Here is a 19,825-nt window from a genome sequence, read left to right as displayed (position 1 = left end):
TCGCTATGGTGGCTATTGTGTTGTTTACGAGGGTTGCGGCTCTTTTCCCGCCTTCCTGACATGTGTATCCCTTTAGCGTGGGTGTGCTGTTGTTTTCTTGAAGCAGAATTACGTCTGGCTGCTTCCCCTGGGAGTTTATGTACTGCTGCAGGAGGTTCTGCTTCCTCTTGTACCCCCTGCAGTTCCACTGCCAAATGCTTAGTTGCTGCTGTCCTGCCATGATGAGTTACCGTTGTTGTTTGGCAATTGGTTTTCTGATCCGCCGAAGCGTCTCTCGCAGAATAGTCTGTCTCTGGCCTCGTGAATGGCTCTGCTGTTTTGATTCTTGACGTAGCTGCGGAAGCTTTGGTCCTGCATAGCTTGTTTCTGCTGGAGTTCGTGCATTTGCTTCTGTACGGTCAGCATAAAACTTTTTATTTCGTTCCTCCTTTGTTCTTCCGATTGTTTCTGTGCCTCCTCGGGCGGTGGCGAAGGGGGGTCGGCCTGTTGTTGCCTGCCTCACTTCTGCCCTGTCGTTGCCATTGCAGTTCTCTGATGAGTTCGTCTAGCTTCTGCTTAATCTGTCTAGTCTCCTCTCGGCTCTTTTCTAGCTCCTGCCTCAGAGCCCTGTTTTCTTCTTCTAGCTTTTTCTCTTTGTGTGAGGGTGTGTTTGTGTTTGAGTGTGTGTTTGAGTGCGGAAAAAGCGACTTGGGGGGGCCCGCTCCCCAGCTCACCTTGACTCCGCCGCTCTTCTTCTGCTGTTGTTGTTGCTGCTTCGGTCCGGGTCCCCCGGGCTTCACCAGCGGCGGGTAGGACTCGTCCCGCCGTCCGTCCCGGCTCTTGCTTCTCCCCCGGCTCCGGCTCCTCGACTTGCTTCCTCCGCTCCGTAGCTGGAAGGAGGAGTCCTCCTCCCCCCCAAACCACCTTGGCACTCGGCCTCTGCTGCGGCTCCTGCTTCGTCCCCGTCTCAGCAGCTGCTGTTGCTGCTGTCGGTTCCTGAAGGCAGGTCGCCTCCGCAGTTCCTCCGCTGACTTCAGTCTTTGTTTGCATTCCTTGGTGCCGGTTTTGTGGCCCTCGACGCAAACCAGGCACTTAGGGGTGCATTGGTGTTCTTTGGTTGGGTCCTGCTCCCCCCACTGCTTGCAGGCCTTGCTGTCCGGGGTCGGGCAGACGTCGGATCCGTGGCCCTGCTTGCAGCACACGTAGCAGACCTGGCGGGTGGGGAGGTATGGGTAGCACCACATCTCCCCTCCGTAGTACAGGACTTGTCTGGGCTTCGTGTGGCCGTCAAAGGTGATTACTGCCGTGCTCGACTTGCCCAGCATACGAGCGCTGTGGATCTTGACTCCCTGGGTGCGCACCCTCAGGTTGGCTTTCAGTTCTTCGGGCGTCGTTCCCGGCGCGATGCCGTGGACCACCCCTCGTATCGTGTCTTCCGGTACCGCCACGTGTGCGTTCACCGCGTAGGACGTCTCTCCGAACGTGAGGTGGGAGATGCGCCTCACGTGCAGATGGTCGAAAATATTTCGTATCCCTCCACTATGGCACCTCTTTCTTTCTTTTTTTCTTTCACTTCCTCCTCTATCTCTTCCCTTACGGCGTGGTTCAGGTGTCCGCCTATGTGTGAGACAGATATTGCGCCATGTTCAATTCTCCAAAACCAATTTTAAATTTCATACCGCGACGACTAAGCGCCTTTTTCATCGCTGCCACCAACACGCAGGCCATGTGTTGCAACATCCTCTCGCTTAATCCACCGCGACAACCCAACAATAGAATGACAGCCGAGTTCATGGACGTAAACATCTAGAGTTTTTTGTCTGCAGGGTGTCTCATTTAATTCGCCATACTTTCTTACTAACGACAACAATTTCTTCCACAAACTCTGCTCCAAGTATTCCCATTCGCACTTTGAAAACTGTAAAACAAATTGACAAAAACACAAGATAGACTTTGCTTTGCACATGCTATTTAATGTTGAATATTAAAAATATTTTTTATAATTATAAACATAATTCCACCTTAGAAACTCTACACTATTGTAGTGTTTTTATAATCTTTGATTCAAAATTATAAGACAAGTTACAAATATATTTCAGGAATTGTGTCCGAAAAATTGTTCCCATGGTTTGTACAGTAATACTGTTCCTCAACTAGTTGCACTTTGCAAATAAATCAATAAGATAATGCCTGCCTTAGATTGCATGCAGAACCCTGCCATTTTGTTACAAAAGTTTGCTCACAGCCGACTAACCTCTATCGCTTATGGCACCCTCTATTATTGCTATATAATCTAGCTATGCTCCATCATATATTTAGAAAGCGACTTACTTGTATTTTCCTGTCGTTCCACCTCCTCCTCCATTTGCTTGTATTGGTGGTGGTGTATTGTAGAGCTCGGGCGTTGCCTTTCATGTAGGGCCTTGAAAGACAACTGATAAGCTCTGCAATTTCACAATCAGCGGGCTTCCACGCTCTTGCATGCTAATTTCATTATTTTAGAGAATGCTGCATTTATGGAGTTTAAATGTTGGAATACGCATAGGGAAAGCTAATTTGAACGGTAAATAATAATGCTGCTGAGACGTTAGAAAAAATGATCCTCTTAACGGAGAAAACGTGTTTAAAGAAAACAAAGAAAAAACAACCTTGTTGCAACGTTTTGGTGTTACCTTGACGTTAAAGAATCCCAGGAGATATAAGTTCACGTGGACTCCTCCGCCGTCGTAAAAGTCCGCGTATCGCTTTAAGATGTTAAACACCAGAAACTATTTCTAAAGCAACAGCGAATTAATGCACCGATCGAATTAATGCCACACGGAAGTTGAAGGCTCGCCTGGTGTTCTAGCTTAAGAGCTCCGTCGAAATGCACGCGAAAAAGAAACTGCGTCGGCCGGGAATCGAACCCGGGCCACCCGCGTGGCAGGCGAGTATTCTACCACTCAACCACCGACGCCGACTTTTTTTTTTCTTTATTGCATGGAAGAACTTCTGTAGAAAGGAGGAAACTTCAATCAGACTAGTTCGCGTCTCAAGTTACCGGGCTGCTTAATATGAGCCCCCCCATAGCCGTAACTCACCACTGCATCCCCATCAAAACATCAAAATTCAGGGAGGCACACACAAGCATCTAGGCACGGCAGCCAGCTTGGAGGTTCGTCGCGAGCAGCATATACACTCCTCACCAACGCACACTGTTCCCGAAACACAGATTTGGACGATCTTGGTGGCTCGGCATGTCTGTCCATCATACGGCTTTTCCAAAGACTGAATAGTCCCATCAACACAAACACGTCATAAGGCACAACAGAGTTTTTGTCAACAGGCAGAAATCTAATAGTGTATGGTGTAATTTCAATGTCCTTCTTAAGAGTTCGTTGTAGTATGTCCCAAAAGAACATGGCATCACGGCACAGGATGAAGCAATGATCAATTGTCTCAGGCACGTTACACAGACGACAATTCACATTCCAGGTTACAAACATCCCCTTGTGATTAAGAAATGTCTTGACAGGCAGCGTCGCTGTGTGTAGTTTGAAAAAGAACGTTTTAGCGGCTGCCTGAATGCACATCCGCCTAACACGCTTTAGAACATTGATGTCCAAAGACCCCAAATAAGGCAGCCGATACAATGGTGTAGGGAACAAAGACTCAGTGAGAGCCTGGGTCATCTGCTTTCTCGAGAGGCTATACAGGTAATCTAAAGAGAAGCGCACAGTGAGAAAATTGAAAGTGTCAGCAACCTCCTTAAGAAATCGCCATAAAGTCCCCTCACGAGCCTGCACAGTCGGTGCGAATAAGTAAGGCAAATGAAAACTAAGCCGCCTAATGAGCACAGCTACCAGAAACGGGTCGTTTGCCGATTTGAAAAAGAAAAAACGGGAAACGAGTTGATGCACGAACAGGTGAACAAGGCCCACTCCACCACCCTCTAAGGGAAGGAACAAGTTGTCACGCCTCATCGGCTCCCATTGAGAGCGCCAAACGAATGCTGCAAATATTCTATGTATTGCTTGCACCTTCCTCCTCGCACAATGCAGGACTTGAAGGACATACGCGAGCTTTGCAAACAAAAAAATGTTACAGACCTGTGCCCTCGCAAACACTGAGAGTTCCCTACCCATCCAAGCCTGTGTTTGCCGCCGTAGTGTTACAGTTTGTGAATCCCAGTAGGCTGTACTGTTGCGAACTTGGTGCAGCGGAACGCCTAGGTACTCAAGAGGGCTACAGTTCCAGCATATACCACCGAAGTGGCTTGGCCTAGTTCCCCAATGACCCAACCAAAAGCCTTTGGATTTCTCTAAATTAAGAGCCGCGCCTGATACATCGCAGAACTGTTTAGTCAAGTTTAGAGCCTCGAGTACACTCTTTTTGTCTGAACAAAAGAAGGCGACATCATCAGCGTAAGCTAAAACTTTAACTTCACATTGAGCCAGAGAGAAACCGCGGATAGCTGCGCTGTTAATTATACTGAGACAGAGGGGTTCCAGATATAGGGCAAACAACAATGGAGACAGTGGACATCCTTGACGAACAGATGCTTCTAGTGGTACTGGTTTCGTTAGCTCCTGATTAACAATAGCCCTTGTATAGGAGTTCTTATAGCACAGCCTTATGCCTTTGAGCAAGACGTCACCAATATTTGCATTCTCCAAGACCGTGAACAAGAAATCGTGCCGAACTTTATCAAACGCCTTAGCCAAGTCAATTTGAATCAGAGCTACTTGGCCTATCTCATCTGATACTGTCTCTAATACTGAACGTGAAATATGGATATGTGTTTGAATACTGCGGCCTCTAATACCACAGACCTGATGCGGACCTATCAAGTCCATAATGACGAGCTGCAGACGACTGCTAAGAACCTTGGCAAAAATTTTGAAATCAACATTGCAAAGGGAAATTGGACGATATCCCTCAACAGTTTTCAACCGATTAGTATCTTTGCTTTTGGGAATTAATATTGTGTGCCAAGAATAAAAAGTGGGAGGCAGGACACCCACATCATAAGATGCTTTGAAAACTTCCATCAAAACAGGCACTAGGCAAGGCGCAAATGTTTTATAGAATTCGCTAGTAATACCATCTGGCCCAGGAGATTTCTGGCTCTGCAGGGCAGAAATGGCTGATTGAATTTCATCCAAAGTGATAGGTCCCTTCACTATAGCACACTTCTCATCATCAAGTCGAGGGAAGTTTCCGAGCAAGGAACTGTAATCGAAACCCTGACTTGGATCTTCGCACCTGCTAAACAGCTTCCGATAATAGTCGAAGAAAGCAGCAAGAATACCAGGCGCATCACTGTATGTGCAATCACCATACTGAATTTCCAATATTTCCTTCGCAAGAGCATTCTCTCTTTCATCACTCAGGGCCCGACGAGAAGGTTGCTCATCAAGAAACCTTCGGGACCTAGATCGTATCAAGGCCCCCTTATATCTGTCTGTCGCAAATTGTTGAAGCTGTGCTTTTACGTTATTAATCTCTTCGAGATAGGCACCCGGGCTTACCCTCTCTAGCTCATGTAGCTCCGTTAGGGTGCGCCCAAGCTCACGAAGGTGGTGTCTCTTCAGGAAAGCGATTCTTGCTGAGGCCTCAATTGCCAAGTTTTTGATCTCCTGTTTAAACAAGTCCCACTTTTGAAAAATGGCAAGATCACGGCGTGACCATACGTCCTTCAAACAAGTAGGTACAGCACGCTGAAAGATTTCGTCTGAGAGCCGACAGTTATTCATCTTCCACAACTCCCATCGAGGGTGAAGTACATGCCGAGTGTACTTTCCTATCTGAAGAGACACCATACAGTGGTCACTGAAGAAAATGGGCCGCACCCAGTAGCCAAACACACTTGCTAATGCGTCAACAGAAACGTAAATTCTGTCAAGGCGAGCATTAGAGGAAAACTGAAAATGAGTGAAATGTATACTGTCGCCTTTTTCCTGCCCCACATCCACAAGACTATATTCAGCAACCAAATCGGTAAGTAATGCAGCACTATGGTCGTATCTCTTACATACCACTGAACGGTCCTCATCCCTACAAACGCAATTAAAATCTGCCAACAATATAATTTTGCGGTCCGTGCACAAATGTTCAACTAATGACAGAAAAAAAAGCCTTCTATCGCGCTGCTTTGTGGGGGCATAAACACAAATAATCCGCCCCTGTACACCTGAAATTGTGAGATCACAGCAAATAAGTCGCCCCTCGTCATCTATGCAATAAGACATGGCTGTCATCTCTAGCGTGTTCGCCAGGAATAGCATACAACCTCCGGATAAGCCTCTCGCGTGGCTAACAATAATGCTGTATTCCGACAAAAAAGGCTCAAGAGCAGCTGCTGTCTCTTCATCAGAGGACAACTTTGTTTCCTGGATAGCGGCTACACACACACTCCATTTCTTTAAGAGATGCCGTACCTGCTGTTGCCTCCTACGATTACGCATACCCCTAACGTTAAGGGTAGCGACTTGATATGCTGCGACGCTCGCCATTTTGGTCCCAGTCTTAACAAACGCCATCCCCTGGAATGTGATGGCCCGCCGCCAAATTGGCGGCCTCTCGGGCAGACATCGCCCTCCTCTTTAACATCACCTTTCCCGTGGCCTCTACACATTGTGCCTTCTGGTCAGCGCCATCGATACACACCTCGTCAGCATCTGCAGGACGTTTCAAAGGTGCGGTGCTGTCCATGTCTTCCTCTGAGACAGCCAAGGCCTCGGCCCACGAACCCGAGGGGAGCACATCACTCGCTGCCACACTGACAGCCGACAGAGAACCTGACACGCCAGAGATCGACGCCACACACGTCACACCGTTACCCTCCAACGACGAAGCAGAATCAACATCAGAGGAGGATCGGCGAGCATTCACTGGCTGTATCGCCTCGACTGACTCCACAGGAGGCATATCCGGACGTTGACCTGTGGCAACGAGGTGTTCCTGTGCAGCAAGCACAGCAGTCTCTGTAACACTCACGGGGGGGCCCGGGTCCGGCGGTTTTCGTCCTGGAGGCGTGGATGCTAGATGGCCAGTCGCTTCATATTCCGTGTTGTTTTGAGGTGTTGAAGTCTTCTGTTCCCCATCTATTCGATGCTCATGACTTAGTTCTCCGGTCGCGTCCACAACCTCAGACACATCCATAATGTGTTCTGATGCCACGTCATCTTCCCGTGACCACTGGCCTTGACGCAGCCTGTCAGCGTAACTCAAGACACAGTTCTCCGCAGTATGGCCAAAGCGTCGGCACTGAGTGCATCGAGGCGTGCGACACTGGCGCCGGACATGTCCAACCCGGCTACATCGGAGGCACAGTGGAGGTCTCCCTGGGATAAGGACTAATGCCTGCACTCCATAAACATTAAGTGTGTGTGGAATGGTGCTAGCCGACACTCCATCCTTGAGTGTGAGGGAGAGTTCACGGTTCGCCGTTTCCATATGCTCCATCCCTGGGCACCGCCACTTTTCACGCTCCCCAGACTGGACCGTGCCATAAGGCTCTAATGCTTCCACAATCCTCCGGTGTTCCATATAGCGGGGAAGCCAAAGGAGCTTAACCTTGACGTTCTTAGTATCCGCGTCAAACACCATGCACCGCAGTCCTTTGACAGGAAACTCCGCTTTGTTAACAAGCTGCTGTTTGGAAGAACTACTCTCGCAGGTAACCATCCACACGTGGCTCATTTGGTATTGACCAATGCACAAAATTTCCCGGAGATCCAATATCTGTGCGAGTGCGTCACGGAAGTCAGGTGCTCGGTACGGGCGACCCTTAAGGTCAGCATGCAGGAAAACGGTATTAAGGACAACATTACCGGTTGGCAATCGGGGAAGGACAACTTTGTACGAGTCCGTAGTGTCCTGAGACGTCGGTAGACCTCGGCCAACGGCCGATGCGCTGTTTCCAGCATGGAGCATGTTGAAGCACAGCCGCTCAGAACGGCTTCTTCCTCTTCTCCCTCTTCTCAACCACCGACGCCGACGCTGCAGTCGCCAGGCGAATTCTACAAGTGACGAGTGCATTTACGCAATACCCTTATTATCTAGGTTACGCAATCGGCGAGCGCCTTCAGCGGAGGCACGTCTCTTTGTCGAGGAGGCAACTGTTGTAAAAAGCGGACCCTCTCGCCAACGCGCTACTGTAACATAGCTTGCTACGTAAGCCACAGAGTATTACGGCGATAGCTTTCAATGTCTCATGCTCGCGTCCGTCCGTTATATTTTAGGTCACGTGATCTCTCTGTCCCGTTCGCGCCAGCTGCTCTTCTCTGTCGTGAAATGAATTGAAAGCGCAGCAAATTAAAATCGGTGCAATGAGTCGCAAACAGCTTTCCCCTTCCCGCACTTGAGAAATATGTAAGTGCCTCCAAGGAATTTTTTGTGCTGTGTAAACGGGGCAACGCGGATGCTTTTTTGGAAGTCTCAACGGCCACAAAGCAATGGCTCCGTTGTGACTGGTACAGGCGTATATCTCCGTTCACCGCCGCTGCAGAGTACAAATTTTTCGCTAAACTTTGGCGTTCAATTCCAGCGCACTTCAAGAAAACTTGTATTGCTCCTTCCTTGTGCATCAACTCACGCGTAAATTCACCGGTTCACAAATTACGTAACGAGCTGATATGCACAAATACTTAAGTACGCCAAATGCCTTCCTCATTTTTCAGGACGCAAGAAATGCTGTTTAATAAAGTGAATGCTTCGGAAACCATGAAAATGCATGTTTCCTAGCAGCGCATGGGATAGCCACAAGAAGGAAGGTCTTCACAAAAGAATGGAAGGATAAAGCAGTATGAGCACTGCACTCGAAACGATAGATCATTTAATGCGGTTCTGACGCAGACTCTCCTCTTTACGGAGGTGCCTGTTAGAACACCCGTTACGACAGCAACAGGAATGTGCTCCCCGCCATTCTAAGTTTCCTTTTAGACACGAAACGGCTGCTGTCCTGAAACCGTTCCGATTTCCATCTTGTCGCTACTCATGTTCAAAACTCGTCTGTGGTCAGAAACACTGCACGTATAGCCCCATTCCCATTTTCAGCCACTAGTCTCACAGCTTCCAATTTGTTCTCTGTTTCTTTTATTCTCCTTATTCTTTGTTATTATTATTTTTCCGAGTTTGAAAACCATTTAAAGCGACTGTCATTCGCCACCCGTGTCACGGCCACTCACCCGCAGTGGGTATCCGCCATTAACTCGTTGAGTACAACACCAACAGCAACGACAACTTCAATCAGGCTGTTGTAAGGATAAAATCTGGTAGTTTTCACGTAAATCACAGCAATAAAAGAACAACATTTCCCACATTTTGCGCAGCTCATCCCAAGGCCACGGAAACAAGTCCCGGCCGTCGCGGCCGCCTTTCGAAGGAGGTGAAATGGAGAAACGCTCGGGTGCTATACAAAGTCGCCGCACTGCAGATATTACCGAACACTTGACTCGATTTCAGCCGGAGAAAAAGACGACGAAACAACGCCGTATTCAGTTCTTGAAATTCGGTTTTAACCGAAATATCAGCATTCTTGGCATGCGAGGCATAGGTAGCTCACCGTTTAGTAAGGGTTAGCTCAGTCGAAATTGGGAATAAACGAAGTCAGAGAGCTATGGGTGTCATGCATCAGTGGCATTGTTGGATAAGCAGCGCATTTGTGCGATGTGAGGTATTGTTCCGCTAGCTTCCACGCATCTGCAGACATAGAACAACCACCTCTTTTCTGCCTGGTAAATCATGGTTTGTTAGCTAACGTGGCCGACCTAGAGGAGTTGCTCGGTTAAGCAGGTTCATCAAATGCACGTAGCACATTGGAACGAAGCCGTGCATAGGCCAAAGAAAGTATCATGTTCAGGCGACGACTGAGCTGCCGATTTGTCGCCGCCATCAACACGCAGACCATGTGCTGCAAGGCCTTTTCGCACAACCCAGCTCAACAACTCAACATGTCGACCTAGTTCATGGACGTAAACTTCCACTTGCGTTTTTGTCTGCCGCCTGTTGAATTTTTTGCCTTACTGTTTTAATAACGATAGCAAGCCGTTGTACGAGCTGATATCAGTCTTCATATTTGTACGTTCGTTACTCCTAAACAAATTGATAAAGACTTTCAAATTGATTCTAAGTGACTTTTTAACGCACATGATTATCCCATTGAATCACCAAAAAAAGTCAGTGCAGCTTTCGCCAGCGGCAATATTAGCCAGTAAAAAAAAAAAATATGTACTTTCTTTCCTATATAAGCACCATAAAAAGATCCGCAGAATTTTCACAGAATAGTAAAAAGTAAAAATATTGCTAACCTTGTTTTCCGAATGGTAATTTTAATAATGAACAAATATGTTCGGTGTTTATTATAAACATTACTTCATCGCTGAAACTAACATTGTTTTAATGCTGTGTTCCAAATGTCGTTATAATCTTTGAGGCAGAACTATAAAGCAACATTACAAATATATTTCGAGAACTGTGTTCGCGAACTTTCCCCGTTATTCTTACAGTAAAGCTCTTCCTCAACTAGTAGTGCTTTGGAATTTTTCTGTTAGATCATGCCTGCCATAGATTGCATCCACAGCTCTTTTATATTGTTATAGAACTTTCATTACTGCCCACTTACCAATACGGCTCATGGCACAACGTTCCATAATGGCGTTATGTAGGTACCAATGAGTGAATGAAAAAATAAAAATAAATTACCTTTCATACATAATGTTGCAGAAGGCTTAGCACGAAAGGAAATTATGAACAGTCTATTAACTTGTGACGAAATGAAGGAATCAACCTTGCTGTAACGTTCTGATGTTACCTGGAAGTTAAGGAACCCAAGGTTGTTTGAACAAATATGGGGAATATTCTACCACGCCCTCCTCACAGCCCACGTGCCGCTTTGGGACATTAAACGGCTTGCGTGCAGGTGCTTCAGTTTGTTTAGTAAGCGTGCTGTTGGAAGCTGCGCTAGACGTTTTGCAAAAAGGAAAGGGTTGCGTCGGCCGGGAATCGAACCCGGGCCACCCGCGTGGCAGGCGAGTAGTCTACCACTGAACCACCGACGCTTCTTTTTTTCCTTTATTGTCTGGCTTTGGCCCATAAAATTTAACCAAAAAACACTAAACAAATACACACAAAATGCTATGTACATACATCCCGGGCCCCCCGCTGTACAAGGCCCTTTACATGAACTCTAGGAAGACAATATCACAGAGAGAGATCATGGTACAACTTTTTCCTTCAAGTCTTGTACAATGAATCGCTGGATAAACGTGCAGAAAGAAACCTAACACTTGCTACAATCTTTTTGTAGTATCAGAAAATTCCACCCGAGAGCTCTTCTGTGGATACAACAAACTCCGGCAGCAATCGCCGCAGCCTGACTTGGCACACGGTGCGCAAGAACGGGTCTGTGGCGTCGGGAAAAAACAAAAAAACGGTTCACCAGCTGCCTTAAAAAGATGTGCCCTAGCCCAAGTCCCGGACTTTTACCCGCCAGAACAGGTTCGTTCGACTGCAACGTTCCCATTCGGAAGCCCATATGAAGACTCAAAAATACTGTGCATCTTCTGAATGTTCACATGAGAGCAATGAAAAACCTGCATCACATACCAGAGCTTGCTAATAAACAGGTTGCAGACTGTAGCTCTCGCGAATATTGAGAGAATGGTGCATTTCCATTTTCCAGCTCTGTCACGTGCTTCTTTAGTTTGCTCTTTCCAATATTCCTCGTTTTCGTGATAAGCATCGAGCGGTACACCCAAATACTTGCCCGGGGTCGTCGCCCACGGTACGTTGGCGAAATGGTCAGGGTGGGATGGCCACCATCCATGCCAGAGTCCGAGGCATTTGGACCAATTAACCCCGCTACCGGTGACTTCGCTGAACTCGCGTACACACCCGACAGCTTCGCTTATGCTCCTCTGATCAACTGTGATCAACTTAACTTCAGCTGCTTGTAACCTAAAGGCATTAATACTATTGTTTTCTATTATTTTCATGCACAGCGTTTCGATGTAAATTCAAAATAATAGAAGGCTGAGGGGGCAGCCCGGACGCACCGAACGCTGCACGCTAATGGGGGCCCCCCGACTCTTGTTAACTATCAACCTTGTCGTGCAGTTTCGATACGCCAGGGCTACACCCTCACGGATAACAATACCGATGTTCACATGGTCTAAAGCAGTGAGCAAGATTTCATGAGAAACACAATCAAATGCTGTTTAGAGATCAATCTGAAGCATGGCCACTCGCCCATTTCGCCGCTTTCAAGTACACTGCGCGCTTTGTGAAAGTTGGAAAAAATTGTGCGCCCTTTTATTGCACATGTCTGGTGGGGTCCAACAATATCTGGTATCACTGTCTGCAGTCTTCGCGCCAATACCTTCACAAAAATTTTGTATTCCACATTGGTGAGTGCTCTCGGTAGATATGATGTAACCAATTGTAATTTCTCTATATCACACCTCCTTTCGGCACTGTCCAGTACAGTGTCAGAGGGAAAGGACCCCGTAGAATATCTGATACGGGCCCTAATTGGAATTATTTTCGGAAATGTGGCGGAGTGCTTGAAGGTTGCTTCACTTCCGCCACCGGTTGGCCCGGTATTGCACTGTTTCCGGAATCGGCCGGGGTCATTATACCGCGCGTCTTTTCTATCCTGTCTTTCTATCCCGTCTTTGAACTCCCCTACTATATGCACGTGGTAGCGATTGTGGCTCGGCTTGAGCCAGTGGGCAGGCCTGTGCACTTTGCTTTCCTTTCTTCCTGGCGACAACAGACAGACAGACTCTATATCATCAGTTTTAGGTATGAGTACTGAATGGGAAGTCCAAAAAGACGGAGGCAATAGGTTTATTCTATACGCTTCATTAGGCATTGTACACAACACCGAGGCAAGTTCATGCTTAAATTCTTCATAAAATGCTGCACTGAATTCATCTAGTCCTGGTGATTTTCCGAGGTTTAATTCATCTATCGCGTACTCTGCTTCGCTTTGAGTTATTGCTAGTTCGATTTTCTTTTTCCTTTCTTCGTCCAGCCGTGGCATTGCACCAAGACACTGATGCTTAAATGTGACTGTGTCTACTGGGTGCGATGAAAAAAGCCTCTGGTAGAATTCATTAAAGGCTGCTTTGATGTGGTCAGTGTCTGCCGATAAGATACCCCCCCCCCCCCCCCCCATTCTATTTTGCCGATGTGATTCCATTCACCGTGGGCTTCTTCTAAACCGAGAGCACGTTTTGATGGCGCTTCGCCAGCAGCTGTGTCTTCCGCCCTCACTCTCTTCAGTGCTCCGCGATAACGCCGTTCTTCCATAAGCTATATCTTTTGTTCTGTTTTCCTGACATCTTCTATTCATTTCCCAGGCTCTTTGCATTCCTGCTTCAGCAACGTTTGCAGTATTGCCTTTAACTCAGCTTCGTCTTGTTTTCCTTTATACAGGATACAAGTGGCCCTTTCTATTGCCTTGATTTTTAAAGATTCTTTACTTAGCTCCCACTGTTGCCAAATCTTAAAGTTCTTGCACGGGTTTATTTTCCTATTTCCTCCTTTACTGCTCGGTAGTAGACATCGTCGCGAAGAAGCGTGTTGTTTAGCTTCCACATTTCCCATGAAAATGCCTTGCTTCGCTTGACACTTCCCAGGCAGCACTCAACTAAACAGTGGTCTGAGAAGGACACTCCCACAACTTCGTACTGGCTGCATTCAGGGGCAAGGTCAACTGATGCGTAAATTTGGTCCAGCCGTGCATGGCTTGAGCCCTGAAAATGAGCGAACTTCACTGCCCGCGCACCCTCAAGACATTCAGCCACATCCTCGAGGTTTCCGTTCTCAATCATTCTCATCAACATTTCAGTGCTCCTGTCTCGAAACCCACTGATGCTTGACTTATCGCGCGCATTAAGAACACAATTGAAGTCGCCTAAGACAATGAGCTGTCTCTCCGTGCAAACGCGCTCTTGGAGGCTTTGGAAAAAAGCAACTGGGCATGTTCAGAGAAGAGCGGTAATCGAGGTCCCATGACCATTTTTTGTTTTAAATGAAATTTTTATACGTGATAGGTAAATGTGTCCACACAAACGAATGGACCTTAGTTTTGCAAGAAACTCCGTAGTTTTCTTGGAAAAAAATCGTATGTCACAAGAGCTGGAGAATGTCGTTTTTGCCACTTCGCAAAGTTACAAGTTTGGAGCATCACTGCATTAACAATAAATTTTTTCCGCACATCAGTATTTTTTAAGTACCTTTTTGGAACTTATTCTACGCGAAAAAATAAAAAAACGTTTTCTTGCTATGTTAATCTTCTGAGTTAAAAATCGCAAACTTCGCTTCCGGAGCTATGCGGTGCAAAAAAGCCACTTTTCAGGGCAGCCTTAGGGCAAGATGCTTTAAAATCTCCCCACTGAATCTATTTCTCAGTATTTTTCAGCTATTTTTCCTCACCTCAGACAAGTTTTGTAGCTCTACAATGGACAGATATTTTTCAATATGGCTTCAAACTTGGCCGAAGTTTAAAAACGTCAAAAAATGACAAATTTGATTTCGATTTAAAAAGAAAGCATCATCACCGAATTTCATTAAAATTTGCCTGAATAATCCTCAATACCTGATAATGTGAAGGCACCAAAAAAGTGTTGCATTATATTGTTTAAAATATGAAAATAAATAAAAAGCAGACTTCACGATTTCAATCCCTACGACTGCTCAGTATTCCCTCTTAGGATGCGCAATCGTCAGAAGCTGGATTTAGTTTTGGTTTTTTGTGGGTAAATTTTAAGCGCTACGGTTGCTGAGTTTATAAGTGCAATTTTTAAGTGTTTTTTTTTTGCTCTTACAATCAAAGGTGTAAAGCTCCTATTCGCTTTCGTACTGTTATAACAGTGGGACCTAAATTACTGTAGGCATATTTTAGCACGTTTTTTTGGAGTGACGCGTGTGTAGGGGTAGTTTATGCAAACAATTAATCCACCCGTCGCTACTCTCAAGATGCCTTTAACCACTGCCTTTAACTGCTACCGCCGCTCCACGGATGAACCGCGCTTGGCAGCCGCTCCTATAGCTAGGTATGTAGGAAAATTTCCCTGCAAAGACGCTACCCCATACCATTGCACGAATGTGCAGGAAAACTTTTTGAATTTTTCTTCTATCCTCTCCTCAAGAGTACCACTGAGTACCACTCTGGGGTTATGGTCAATGCGACAGTTACTCTTAAACAACAGACTTGCGAAGTGATTCGTCCTAAATTACTTTTTCTCTTACATTGTGTTTACGGGAAACTAACCAAATGCTACCGATCGCCTGGCAGTTATGCCTCAGCCTTCGACCGAGATAGCCCTGGTGAGCGGATGTTGCTCGGATCTCGAGTTTCGCGAGTCGTTTTCCAGGCCTGGTAGACCCGGTGGGGTCGTTTTCTGTACTCATGTGTTTTCTCTGCGCTGAAGGGCTCCCTCTACAAGCGTACTTGGTATCTCAGTCTCAGCTCGTACACCAGACCAAAACGGCATCAGTGTCGACGGTGGGCAGCCTGTGTTAAAAATCCATCCATCTGTGCCTGTCCTTTTTTGGAAAAGCAGTCCTGGGCCCTGCATCCGTCACCTGCTCCTCTGTCCCGCGATTATCTTCGGAAGCGTTTAGCTTTTGCATTCATGAAGAGATTTCCGCGGCGAACGTTTTTTGCCGACTACTCAAAAAGGCACAAACAGAGAATTGAAAAATGACGTAATTTTGGCAGTATAAAGAGACACACTTTCGCTGTTCTCAAAAAGGTACTAGTTCCCGAAGAAACTCTCCGAGTACGAGAAAGTGACTTCATCTGTCAGAACTGTTACCGTCGGTTCAAGGAAGACGTAGATAATATGCAGGCAGAGTAAACTGAAACATTCGAAGAATTCCACCCTGGGGAAGAAATCGTAGAAACTTTAAACTCAAGTGTCAGGCTTACCTCCGAAATCTCGCCCCTAAAGCCACCGAGCGCTCTAAAAAAAATGCCTCAGACTTTCCTGCGCAAAGCGAAACCAGGAAGAGGTGGCAAGAGCTACGGTGACGAAAATCCGATCTGGGAAACAGGCAGCATATATCATCCCAGAGACTTCACGTGCGTCAGAAGAAAATTGTGCACAATGCAGCAGCTGGGAAGACAACCTACATGCTGCCTACAATAGGTGTACGTCCTTTCAAGAGCGTTGCCAGCTGCTGACACTGCTACCACGCAACCTAACCATGAAATATGTGCAGGAAGTTATTCCAGAGGCAACGAGGTACGTTATCCGAAAATCGAAGAAGATGGTTGATGAAGAAGGCGTATGGTCAACACAGGATAGATATACAAGATGTAAACTACAACATGAAGACATTACCACCGTTTTAGAATATTACACCATGGATGAACTTCATTGCTCTAGACAGACTCCGAACAAAAAGGATGTTGCGAGAATCGAAAAGGAGGGAGAGAAAGAATGGATACCTAAATGCTTCATGGCGCGGTCCTTGAGAGAAGCATTCAGGCTCTACAAGCAAGCTCACCCTGCCTCCCAGGTTGGCCTCACAAAATTCATATCCTTGCCTCCTGAGTGGGTGAAAGGCTCGCCACAGCGGCAAGTGTGTGTTTGCGTATGCTGTGCAAACTTTCAGTTGTGCCTCGTGGGACTGCAGAACGCGTCCGGTATGTCGCTTTCTCCCGAGGATATGCAGAGTCTCTACGTATTCCAAGAACCTACTGTGTCATGTTTCCTCAGGAATTGTGAGCACTGTCCACAAAATGGCATTTTCACTTCGGAAAATTTTGAAATGAGCAGCAAGGACGAGGTGTTGATTGCTACATGGGAATACGGTGAGCTGGTTAAAAAAAACTCTGATCGCTTCATCATTTATGAGAGAATTTCTAAGAAAGACCATGAAATGGATTCCCCGCCACTATATTAGATCTGTGCAAGCAAGAGCAATAAATGAAGAAAAACACAGCTGCAAGAGAGGTGTAATTGTTTTGCATTTTGATTTCGCCGAAAACTGGACATTTGTGCTTCCAGACGCAGTACAAGCGTATCACTGGCAGAAAAAGCAGATCACCGTGTTTACCTGCGTTGTCACGTCAAGAAAATCAACTCGGAACTACGCCGTTATTTCTGACGATATGTCTCATGATTCAGCTCATGCATGCTTGGCTCTGTCGAAAATTAAAGCACACCTCGAAGACTACGCGCCCACTCACTTCGGGCATAAGTGTCAGTTTCATGAGCTACAAAGCAGGGAATGTCAAGAGACGAAATGGATGATTTCGGCCACTGGACACGGCAAAAAATGCTTGCGATGGCATTGGTGGGCTTGTGAAACATCAAGCATCACACAACAACTTGAGGAAGCCTGCAAGTGAGGCCATACAAACAGCCAGCGGCTTCGTAGACGCAATTCAAGCAACGCTAAAGAACATCACCATTCTGGAGCTCCCACAGAGGGAGCTTGCAGACTTTCGCGAAATGAAGAAGGAAGAATGGAAAATGGGAAAGAAAGTGCCTGGGGTTCAGACGCTCTATATGTGGAAGTATGTTCAAACAAATGAAGGCAGTGCATCCTACGTGGCCTCCACCGTTGCTTCGGAATGGAAGAGACTGTGATCTGGTTTGTGCTTCGTGCTGGACAATATACTGTGCGCATACCGACTTCAACTGCTGCCTTTTATTTCGTTACAACTTCCTGAATTGCAATCTGCACATAAAGCGGCATACCATTTGTAAATTGTGTCCCGATTAAAACTCCTCCTGATTAAAAACCTTGCAGATAAATTGTTCCTCTCAGAAAACGACGTTCTGTTTCCTGACAGTGCCCTGTAGAACCACTGAACACAGAGGTAAACAGATGCAGGTACGGAAACGTCGGCTTCAGAAACACATTAATATTAATTTTCATATATAATTTTTTTTTCTAAGAACCGAGAAATGATCTTATATTTTTAAAGAATCGATTACATACCAATGAACCTTACGATGATAAATTAGAGAATACAAAAAACGTTTGACCGCCACCAGCCAGTTCTCGAGACATCAGGAAAATAGCGACTTTATTCCCATTTTGACAGATTAAGAACGCCGCTAACAAGCGAGTAGAAGCTGTACAAACATTCAGGATTATTCGCATATTGTGGTAAATGAAATGTAACCACGTTCCGTGAGTGCTAAATGAAATTTCTGAGAGTTACTATTTCTAAGAGGCAGTAATAAGCAATTCTAGATAACAAAAACATGAACTCAGTTTTGTATTTATTTTCATACTTTAAAACAATATAATGCAACACTTCTTGAGTGCCTTCAAATTCTCAAGTATTGAGAATTATTCAGGCAAATTTTAATAAAATTTGATGAAGATGTTTTTTTTTTTAAATCCAAGTCAAAGTTGTCACTTTTTTGACGTTTTTGAACTTCTACCAATTTTGAGGCCATATTGAAAAATATCTCTCAATTGTAGAGCTACAAAACTTGCCTGAAGTGTACAAAAGTAGCTGGAAAATACTAAGAAAAAGATTTAGTGGGAAGATCTTAACCCATCTTGCCCTAAGGCTGCCCTGAAAAGTGCCTTTTTTTTCACCGCATAGCTCCGGAAGCGAAGTTTGTGATTTTTTACTCAGAAGATTAACACACCAAGAAAACGTTTTTTTATACTTTCGCGTAGAACAAGTTGCAAAGAGGTACTGAAAGCAGTCTGATGTGCGGAAAAAATTTATTGTGCATGCAGTGATACTCCAAACTTGCAACTTTGTGAAGTGGCAAAAACGACATTCTCCACCACTTGTGACATACGATTTTTTTTCCGAGAAAACTACCCAGTTTCTTGAAAAACTAAGGTTCATTCCTTTGTGTGGACACATTTACCTATCACATATAAAAACTTCATTGAAAACAAAAAATTTCATGGGACCTCGATTACCGTTCTTATCTGAACATGCCAAACTCTTTCCTCAACCACATTCGGCGCATACACGGCAACAATGCGCCACTCAATGCTGTTATTGAAAAATCAAGGACAATACACCAGCCAGACACACACGAAAAATACGCTTGCACCTCTAACCCCGGCATCTTCTTTACAAAGAGCACGCAACCAGCCGATGTCCCCACTGCATGACTGACGACAGCAAAAAATCTAGTAGTGAAACGTCGCACCATGCTGTCGGTTCCTTCGATGCCGTCAACTTTAGTCTCTTGCACGGCGAATACATATATCTCCCGCTCCGTAATAAGTCGGTACACCTGACCTTGTTTTTTCGTGGTCGCCATTTAATGTAGCGACATTAAAGGCCGAGGCGGGAGCCATTTTTACACAAGAGGAAGGACACAACAGCATGGTGCTTATCCTCCCACGTCTAGATCGCGTTTAGACGCCACTGTTGCCGCCGGTATCATCCGGCGGAAGAACATCGGCCGGATCGAGGAGTACCTTGTCGCCGGCCAGCTTGTCAGTCGAATAGTTTGCGCGCGGCCGGAACTTCGGACGCCGGGCTTGAGCCGTCTTTGCAGGGGGTTCCTCGACGCCAGGCGCTACCACCTTGTCGCCTTCGGGGCTGGTCTGGTCGTGGGGACGCTTCGCAGGGGCGGTGACGTGGGGGGGAAGGGGGGGGGGGGCGTGACGCTAGTTGTGCGGGCGCCGCTCTTCTCGTGGTTGTCCTCGCTCAGCTCTTATGCGTCAACGCCCTCGGGCTCTGTTGGGCACGCCCCGTTCCCTGATGTCTCGTTAGCGAAGCGGAGGGAGTCTGCCGTCGGCGGGTGGCTCGCTGGTTCGTCGGCCGCCTTGGTGCTATCCCTGGAACTCACAGATGTGGCAAGCGTTGAAGCCGACTTGCCCGCCTCGTCCGTACCAGTCGCTGCTTCCTCCGCCT

The 19,825-nt window shown here is 46.4% G+C and overlaps 2 non-coding genes across 2 annotated transcripts; both read right to left on the bottom strand.

Annotated features, from left to right (window-relative positions):
• Window positions 1-2,864: 2,864 nt before the first annotated feature.
• On the bottom strand, window positions 2,865-2,935 carry TRNAG-GCC (transfer RNA glycine (anticodon GCC)). The gene has a single exon. It is a non-coding gene; the product is annotated as a tRNA-Gly (tRNA).
• Window positions 2,936-10,950: 8,015 nt separating this feature from the next.
• On the bottom strand, window positions 10,951-11,021 carry TRNAG-GCC (transfer RNA glycine (anticodon GCC)). Its single transcript has one exon. It is a non-coding gene; the product is annotated as a tRNA-Gly (tRNA).
• Window positions 11,022-19,825: the final 8,804 nt, after the last annotated feature.

This window comes from Amblyomma americanum, chromosome 4, assembly GCF_052857255.1.
Source record: "Amblyomma americanum isolate KBUSLIRL-KWMA chromosome 4, ASM5285725v1, whole genome shotgun sequence".
In the NCBI taxonomy this organism is placed as follows: domain Eukaryota; kingdom Metazoa; phylum Arthropoda; class Arachnida; order Ixodida; family Ixodidae; genus Amblyomma; species Amblyomma americanum.
The sequence above is the reverse complement of the archived record's forward strand: the minus strand, read 5'-3'. Positions and strand labels throughout refer to the sequence as shown.